We start from the raw sequence: 9,061 nt of genomic DNA, 5'->3' as shown, positions 1-9,061 counted from the left end.
AGGCAGCTCAGACCAGGGTAGATTCTGTGGGGGTAGCAGGGAGGGAAGTGGTTGGATTCTGGATCTATTTTGAAGGCAGAAGCAACCGGATTTCCTGATGGATTGGATGTGGGTTGTGACAAAAAGGGAACAGGCAACATCACTTCCAAGGTTTTGGCCTGAGCGATGGAAGGAAGCTTGCCATCCATGGAATGAGAAATCTGTGTTAGAGCAACAGTGCTTCTCAGCCTTTTTAAAAATTATCACCCACCCCCAAGGAGCCTTTTTAGACTTTCTTCGTCTATCAACCCCTCCCTATGAAATGTTAATTCCACAGCTGTGGGGTATATACGTTTATGTACTTTGGCCCTTTGGAGAGTCACAAACCATTGCAATAGCTAAGTGTGAGGAGAGGAGATCGTGAGAAATAGTCCCCCATTGCAATAGCTAAGAGCTTTTGTCCCCCACCCCCCCAAAAAACAATTTTCGCCCTCTTAGGGGAGATGGCGCCCCCATGCAGAATGTGGGTGTTAAAGCAAGTTGCATGAGTGAGAATAGGATTGGCACCTGACAGATTCAAGCTGTCTTTGCCGGTGGGAGGGCGGGGGGTTGTCCAAGAGACAGTTGGGCGTTTGAGGTCCAGGCTGGAGGAAGGGGTTTTGGAGTCATCGGCATAGAGGTGGTTGGTGTAAAGCAGTGAGATGGGTAGGATGGCCCAGGGGAGTGAGTACTGAGAGAGACCAGGACTGGAGGCTGGGCTTGGGGTACCAAGGTCTGGGAGAAGAGAAAGAACCAGCAGAGGAGACCAAGGAAGAACGGTCCAGAGAAGCTGGAAAAAAACAGGGGAACACAACAGCAGGGAAAGTGGTGCCCAACCGTCCAGTGCTGCGGGGAGCGCCAGTGCGGCCACACTGAACTGACCCCTGGATTTTGCCATGGGGAGGCCACTGGCGATCTGGACAGGAGCACTTCCGATGCAGTGGGGTGCGGGAAGGCCAGATTGGGGTGGCTTTGAGAGAAACAGGAAGAGAGACACGGATGATAGTGGATACGGACAACTCTGAGGGGTTCCCCTGCAGAGGGGAGCAGGGGAATGGTGGTAGCTGGCGGGGTGGGGGGGAGTGGGATCAAGACAGGTTTGTTTAAGATGGGGTAAGCTGGGACGAAGTGAGAGAGTGGCATGGACATATATACACTACCAAACGTAAAATAGACAGCTAGTGGGATGCAGCCACATAGCAGGGGAGATCAGCTCGGTGCTTTGTGACCACCTAGAGGGGTGGGATAGGGAGGGTGGGTGGGAGGGACACGCAAGAGGGAAGAGATATAGGAACATATGTATATGTATAACTGATTCACTTTGTTATACAACAGAAACTAACACACCATTGTAAAGCAATTATACTCCAATAAAGATGTTAAAAAAAATTACTACCAGAAGTGTTTAACGATGTGTTTTCCAGGCAAGTTTATTTTATATTAAAAAGATAAAATGTTAAAAAAAATGGTCATGAAGAACCTAGGGGCAAGACGGGAATAAAGATGTAGACCTACTAGAGAACAGACTTCAGGATACGGGGAGGGGGAAGGGTAAGCTGTGACAAAGCGAGAGAGTGGCATGGACATATATACACTACCAAACGTAAAATAGACAGCTAGTGGGAAGCAGCCTCATAGCACAGGGAGATCAGCTCGGTGCTTTGTGACCACCTAGAGGGGTGGGATAGGGAGGGTGGGAGGGAGGGAGACGCAAGAGGGAAGAGATATAGGAACATATGTATATGTATAACTGATTCACTTTGTTATAAAGCAGAAACTAACACACCATTGTAAAGCAATCATACTCCAATAAAGATGTTTAAAAAATAAATAAATATGGGCTTCCCTGGTGGCGCAGTGGTTGGGAGTCCGCCTGCCGATGCAGGGGACACGGGTTCGTGCCCCGGTCCGGGAAGATCCCACATGCCGCGGAGCGGCTGGGCCCGTGAGCCATGGCCGCTGAGCCTGCGCGTCCGGAGCCTGTGCTCCGCAACGGGAGAGGCCACAACAGTGAGGCCCGCGTACCGAAAAAAAAAATAATAATAATAATAAATAAATAAATAACCCTCCCCCCAAAAAAAAGATGGGAGGAAGAACAGCGAGTTTGTTCACCGATGGGAAAGATCTGGTGGAGCGGGCAAAACTGATGATGTGGGAGCAAGGGAGAGCGAGCTTGCAGGCTGGGGAGACTTGCTGGAGTGACGTTCTTGAGCGGAGCAGAGGCTGGGCTCCGAGTGGCAGTGGCGGTGGGAGCGTGGGTAGTCGTGTCTCCCAGGACGAGGGAGGCCGGGCGAGTGGGTACAGATGCTGGTGGGGGCGGATGTGCCCCTGTGGATCTGGAAGCACTTCTGAGATGCTGGATTGTCTTCGGGGAGTGGGAAACAAGGTCACAGCGGAGAGTGAGGGTTGGGGAGGAAGGGGTGGGTGTGAGGAGAGGAGATCGTGAGAAATAGTCCCCCTCGAGCAGGGGGTGGTAGTTGCGAAGGGATCTGCGGCAGAGAGCCTTCCCGCCCCGGGCCCAGGTCAGCTGCCAACCTCCCGTTTCCAGCAAGGGCTGTGCAATCAGGCAGCCAGCGTTTGAATTCTCTTCCATGACTCACTAGTTGTGTAAACTTGGACAAGTGTTTTCTTGTCCCCATGCCTCAGTTTTCTCATCTGTGAATTAGGGGCAATGGTAGAGTTGCTGACTGGCACACAGGAGGGCTCAGTGGATGAAGAGTGAAGGCGTGACTGAGGGGAGGGGAGTTTGCTCTGGCCCCCTGCATGCCAAGGAGTGGGGAGAAGAGGGCAGCTGTCAGGTCTGTGTCCCCCTGCTGACAGAGGACTCCATCCCCCATCCTGTGGCCAGCTCCCACCATGTGAGCTGGGGACCCTGACGCAGCTCTCAGGTGGGCAGCGGCCAACTGGGGACGAACCCCCCCGCCAGCGCAGCCCATGACAGTCCCTAACTCAGCCCTCAGCCAGGGTCACACTGGCCACTCCCTGGCGCCTCTTCCTCTGGCCTGGCACCACCCCCAGGACTTCCTGCCCAGCCTGGCCCTTCCTGTTTTTCCTCCCTGGCCCCTGGAGGCCGTTTCCTCCAAGGGGTCAGAACAGAACGTTGCTTTCTCTCTCCAGAGCCCAGAGTTTTCTAGACTTGCAGACTTCCAGATGTGGGCCTTCGGGACCCCTAGAAAATAGCCCAATAGCCCACTGGCTAGCCCCTCCTCTGAGGCTGTGATGCAGGGCGTTCTGCTGAGGGTGCGTTGTGTGTGTGTGTGTATGGAGGGAGGGGATAGAAGGATTCATGGGGGTAACACACTAGGGAAAGACCTTGGGATGGGAGCTGGCATCCCTAGGCGGGGGCTCACAGCCCTGGCACGGGGACCTGCTCTGCCATGCCCAGCTGGGGCCTCTTGCTCCTGGAATTTCACTCATTCTCCCAACCCCCTGTAATCTGGAGGTAGACACCCTCACGGGGGCCTGCACGGAGCGAGTGCTAATCTCCAGAGTGGGCTCTGTAGTCTGTTATGAGATCCCCAAGGTTCCTTACGTTCCCAAATGCCTGGTGGGAAGGGAGCTGCTAAGTGCCAGGTGGTGGTAAGGCTGATGTGGGAGTGGGAGACAATGAAGTGCTCAGCAAGGCCCTGGCCCTGCCCCTCACCCCCTTAATGAACCAGGCAGCATCCACCATCAGCTTGGCTCTCAGGCTGGGCTGATGCCTGGCTGTCCTGATCACTCATGTGTCCTGCAAGTAGGCAGCCTAATAGAGCCCAGGCTCCCAGGAGCCTTGCAGACTGGCTACTGCCTCATTCCCATCCCTCGTGTCCAGCCCTGCCCCTCGGCGCCCCCTCCAGGTACTCCAGAGGGTAAGGATCAGTGCCGTTAGGCAAGGCCACGGCACAAGGTCCAAGAACAGTTCCTGGACCTGGAGGACTTCAGTCATCACTTGGCAATGCCCACCCTGTACCGTGGGGAGAAACCAAACAGAAAGAGCATGGGACTTGCCTAAGGATGCACTGCCATTCTTTCTAGGATGCTGGCTGCTTCCCTCTGCAGCAGCCAGATTCCTCCACTTTCCTTCAGGGGACTTGGGAGTTGAAGATGTCAGCCAGAAGTGGCATGGCACACAGTGATGATAACTGTTCCCTTTTACCGAGGGCCTGCTGTGGGTCAGGTATTGTTCTGGGTGCTGGGAACACAGTAGGGAATGAGGCCAAGTCTACCCTTGTGGGGCTCGTGTCATTGCATTAAATCCTTAGAGCACCCTATGTGGTCAGTACTGCTATCCCCAATTTACAGATGGAGAAACTGAGGCTCAGAGAGACTAGGGGGTGAAGGGAGGTCCCATAGCCAGTGAGTGGCAGAGCAGGCATTCGAGCCCAGGTCTGTCACACTCCATCCACAGCCTGGCCTCTTAACCACTGATATACCAGGAGAACCTGGACTAGAAGTCAGAAGACGTGCATTGGCCACTCACTGGGGTCTGGGCTTTGGGACAGTCTTCCTCTCCCTGGGCCTCAGCTCCCTCATCCATAGGTGATCCAGAAGGTTCCTTCCAGCATTTCTGTAATTCTGGAATGTCAAAAGGTCTGGAAGTATGGCTTCTCGGAAGATCTAGGCACGAATTCCTTATCTCCCTCCTATTGCACCCCAGTTGGTGGGACAGGAACCCAGCCCACGTATGGACAAACCTTTTCAGCATAGGGGAGGCATAGAAGCCATGGTCAGGCTTGGATCCTGACCCTGCAGCAGCCTGGCCTGGCTTTGTCACAGTTCTCAAGGTGACCCTGCTTTTCATTCCCGCCGCTGGTCCCAGCCCTGGGACAGGACTCAGAAGCCCCAAGTTCTAGTCCTGACTCTGCCTCCTTTTTTTTTTTTGCGGTACGTGGGCCTCTCACTGTTGTGGCCTCTCCTGTTGCGGAGCACAGGCTCCGGACGCGCAGGCTCAGCGGCCATGGTTCACGGGCCTAGCCACTCCGCGGCATGTGGGATCTTCCCGGACTGGGGCACGAACCCGTGTCCCCTGCATCGGCAGGCGGACTCTCAACCACTGAGCCACCAGGGAAGCCCCTGACTCTGCCTCCTTTAACTTGCTGTGTTGCCTTGGAGAAGCCCTGGCCTCTCTCTGGGCCTCAGGTTTCCCATTTATTGGATGAGACCATTTCTGATGTCCCCCTGACTCTGCCAGTCTGATTCCATAAGCTTGTTAAGCCCTTCATGGGGGCCCAGGCCTTCCAGGAATTGAGCCAGGCTCAGTGTGTCTGCTGGTCATGGACTCCACTCCATCCCCACACTCTCCCTATAAACCAGGAAGGGAAGAATGACGGGTGTCAAGCTGGTCCTAGGGCTCCCCTCTCCCCGCTCTGTTCTCCTTGCACTGACACCTAGGCTCCGAGTCCCCAGCCCACCATGAGGGATGCCTTGTCCACCCCTCCCCCAGTCAGGCAGGGGGTTGGCAGCCAGAAGATCAGGACAGGTAGGGCTGAGTGGTAGCGAGGGCTCAGCAGAGAGGCATTTCTCATCGTGGGTACGCCTGCCAGGAGGTAGGAGGACAATTTCTTTCGTTTCTTTTTGCTGTACGCGGGCCTCTCATTTCTTTTTTTTTTTTTTTTTTTGCTGTACGCGGGCCTCTCACTGTTGTGGCCTCTCTCGTTGCGGAGCACAGGCCCCGGACGCGCAGGCTCAGCGGCCATGGCTCACGGGCCCAGCTGCTCCGCGGCATGTGGGATCTTCCCGGGCCAGGGCACGAACCCGTGTCCTCTTCATCGGCAGGCGGACTCTCAACCACTGCGCCACCAGGGAAGCCCTTGTTTCTTTTTTTAATCCCCATCCAAAGGGGCTGGGAGGGAGGGGGCCCAGAAAGAGAGACTCCTGAGACAGGGGTCCACAGCCTGGCCTCAGACTGGTGGGCACGATCTCCCCACATCCCACTGCTGTGGACCCAGGCCCCAACCCAGGCTGCACCCCCTGGCCAGGCAGGGAAAGGACTGAGCCTGCTCTCCTCTACTTTGGGCCTCTCAAAATATTAAATATGTGGGCCTGAGGGCCCGCCTCCACCCCCCCTGCCATTTAACAGATGAGGCAACTGAGGCTCAGAGTGGAGAAGTGACTGGCAGATCAGGGGGCATGTGGCAAATGGTCAGCCTCTTGGGAGTCCTCGGTCTGTTCAGGCAATGATCGGAATTTGGGAAACTCATCCACTGGGAGAGAATGAGCTCCCTTTCTTTATTAGAGGAGTGGGAAAGAGCCAGATAATCAGGGGGCTAGCCCGACTACTGAGAGTTTCCAGAATAAATCATGCCTCCTTTACACTCCAGACTCTGTCTGGGCTGTTCCCTCTTCCTAGAACCCTTCCCTCCACCTGGCTAACTCCTACTGATCCTCTGAGTCATAATTTAGATGCTGCCTCCTCCAGGGAGCCTTCCCTGGTTTTCCCAGGATCAAGTAGCCCTGATATGTGCTCCCACTTCTCCCTGGGCTCTTCTCCACTAGGGCTCTAATCACCTGCTATGTAGTTGTGTCTCTCCTCAGCAGACTAAGCGTAAGGCTGTGCCTTATTAGCCTCTAATATCCATATCCCATTACCCAGCATGGAGCAGGGTCCACAGTTTGCCCCAAGAGCTGTCTGTTGAATAACTGAATGACTGAATGAACATCTGTGGAGATCAACCATGTCCCAGGCCTGTGCAGGGTGTCCAGGTGTTGATAAGACCCAACCCCAGCCCCACGGAGCACCCACATGCACAGTGGTCCAGGACACCTTCCAGAGTGAGCCTGGACAGGGCGTGCTGGGGGCTCAGAAAAGGGAGGGGCAGCAATGGAGAAGGGATCCTAGGAGGCTCTGCCTGGAAGAGATGCAAGGGTCCTGGAATGACAAATAGTTTGGGTCAGGGGTTATGGCTGAGAGTGGGGAGCTGGCTTAGTGACCCAAGAGAGTAGGTGGCTTTGTCCCAAGCTTGGGACTGCACCCAGGAGTGGACAGGTGAAAGGGCTGCTGGACAGAGAAGCCGGGTCACATTATGGAGAGCCATTTCCAGACCAGAAAGGGCAAGCCTTGTGCTCAAGGTAACACAGCTGGGCAGTGGCTCCCAGCCAGAGCTCTGTGCCATCCACTGCCCTGCCCCCCGACCTCCTGGCTCCGGTCAAACAAGCTGCCCCAGGTCCCGGGGATGCAGCACCAGAGGGAGGTGACAATAAAAGCTTATCAAACAGCATGTAGGAGGCAGCCACAGATTTCAGCAGCCAAGTAAGCTGTGTCTAATGTTCACTTAGCAGAGCGCGAGCCTCTGAAATGTCAGTGCTCGCGGTCTGACCCTGCAGCAGCCAAGACTGTTGAAGCTGGGGAAATGGAGTCACTTGGCATCCCTAGAGCTCCGGGCCCGGGCTGCAGTGGAGGTAGGAGAGTTTTCAGACTCTAGACCGTCCTGGCGGCCTTAGCTGGCTGCTCCCCGGGGAGTGAAGAAGCATCTTTTTCGGTCCTGGGGAAGCCCTTCAGGAGCACGGAGTCAGAGCTGGCCATTTACAGATGGGCAGATGGAGGAGGCTGGTGGGAACACACTGTGGAATGACTTCAGAGCCTGGTTTCACCCAGGAGCCTCTGCTGCTGCTGAGTGCCCTGGAGCCCCTCCTGCAAGGGGCGGAGGAGAGGGGTCCTGGGCTCATCCAGCCCCCACCCACCAGGACCATAGAAATGAGGCCCTGCATGGACCACATCGGGGTCAACCTCACCTCTGAGCCCACACACAGGGTCTTGGGGTCTGCCTCTGCCCTGTCTTCCTGGGCAATCTCAGGCAAATCCCTAGCCCTCCTGGGCCTCAGTTTCCACATCTGTCAAGGGACTGGAAAACACTCCACAAGATTTCGTTTTTCTACAATATCTTTCAAATGACAAGTAAGGCGACCACCCCACACCCTCCTTTACCCTGCTCTGCTTTTCCTGTTCCCCAAAGCATGGGGCCTTGTTTCGTTCACTACAATATTCCCAGCACTGCAGCTATACCTGTCACATAGTAGGTGCTCAAAGAATTTAACCTCCCAGCAGGCATGTCCCTTCCTGATTAACTGCCCCCTCCCATGCCCCAGGTTCTGTTTAATCCCCTCCTGGGTGGGGCTGCTTTGCAGACCACTGTGCACAGGTTGATATGCAAATCTGGAAGCTTCCCCTGTTTCTATTCCACCCTCTCCTTTCCATAGTGGGTGCGTGGGAGTCAGCTATGGCTTCTTTTAGATCCCCCCGGCAAGGCTAGGACGAGTGCCAGGGCCTTGGTGGTACAGCCAGTGCTCTGTAGAGTTGTTTACAGTCTGCCCATGACTCACCCACAACAGCCCATAGAAGGCTCTGCCCAGGCTGGGCCCAGGCTTGGGGAAGCGAGGCAGGTGTGGTCTGAAAAGCCCGCTGGGATCCTGGAACCAGGGAGCAGTGCGCAAAAGGACTCCTGGAATAGCCGTGGCCAGGGGAGCCGGCACGGGGACTAGAGAGGCCAAGGACGGGCCAGGCTGGACAAGGACTGAGAACCTGTTCTGACTCAAACCCGCCGATGTCAGTCCTTTACCAGGGCCTCACTCTGGGTGCCCTGGGCTGGGACTGAGGGCCTGGAGATGAACCACCCAGGTCTTGGCCTTCGGGAACTTGCAGGGTGATCTAGAAGGTAGTAGGCATTACTGGCTGTAACGGAGGTAGCGTGCGCGGGTGACGTGGAGATGCCAATGAGGCTGACATTCATGTGGTGGGCTGAGGCCACACCGAGGAAGGGCTTTCTTGGCAAAAGGACCAGCACTTGCAAAGACACAGAGACGGAGCTCAAACGACAGGGAGCAGTTAGAAGCTGGCCCTGTCCTCCTGCGCTGTGACCTCCAGCCACTCCCTTCCCTCTTGGGTTGTCTGATCTGTCAAAGTGGAGGAGGTGTTGCTTGGGTAGGCGGTTAGGGGATGTCCTAAGAGTGTTCCATGGGCCTCTCCTGCTCTGGCAGGGACTCTGTGGGAGCAAGAGGCGGGTGAGTCACTGACGGAGCAGGGATCTGGGCGACAGTGAGGCCCTGGTGGCTGGGCAGACAGGACAAA

This window comes from Hyperoodon ampullatus, assembly GCF_949752795.1.
Source record: "Hyperoodon ampullatus genome assembly, chromosome: 7".
Classification (NCBI taxonomy): domain Eukaryota; kingdom Metazoa; phylum Chordata; class Mammalia; order Artiodactyla; family Ziphiidae; genus Hyperoodon; species Hyperoodon ampullatus.
Note: the sequence above shows the minus strand (reverse complement) of the source record.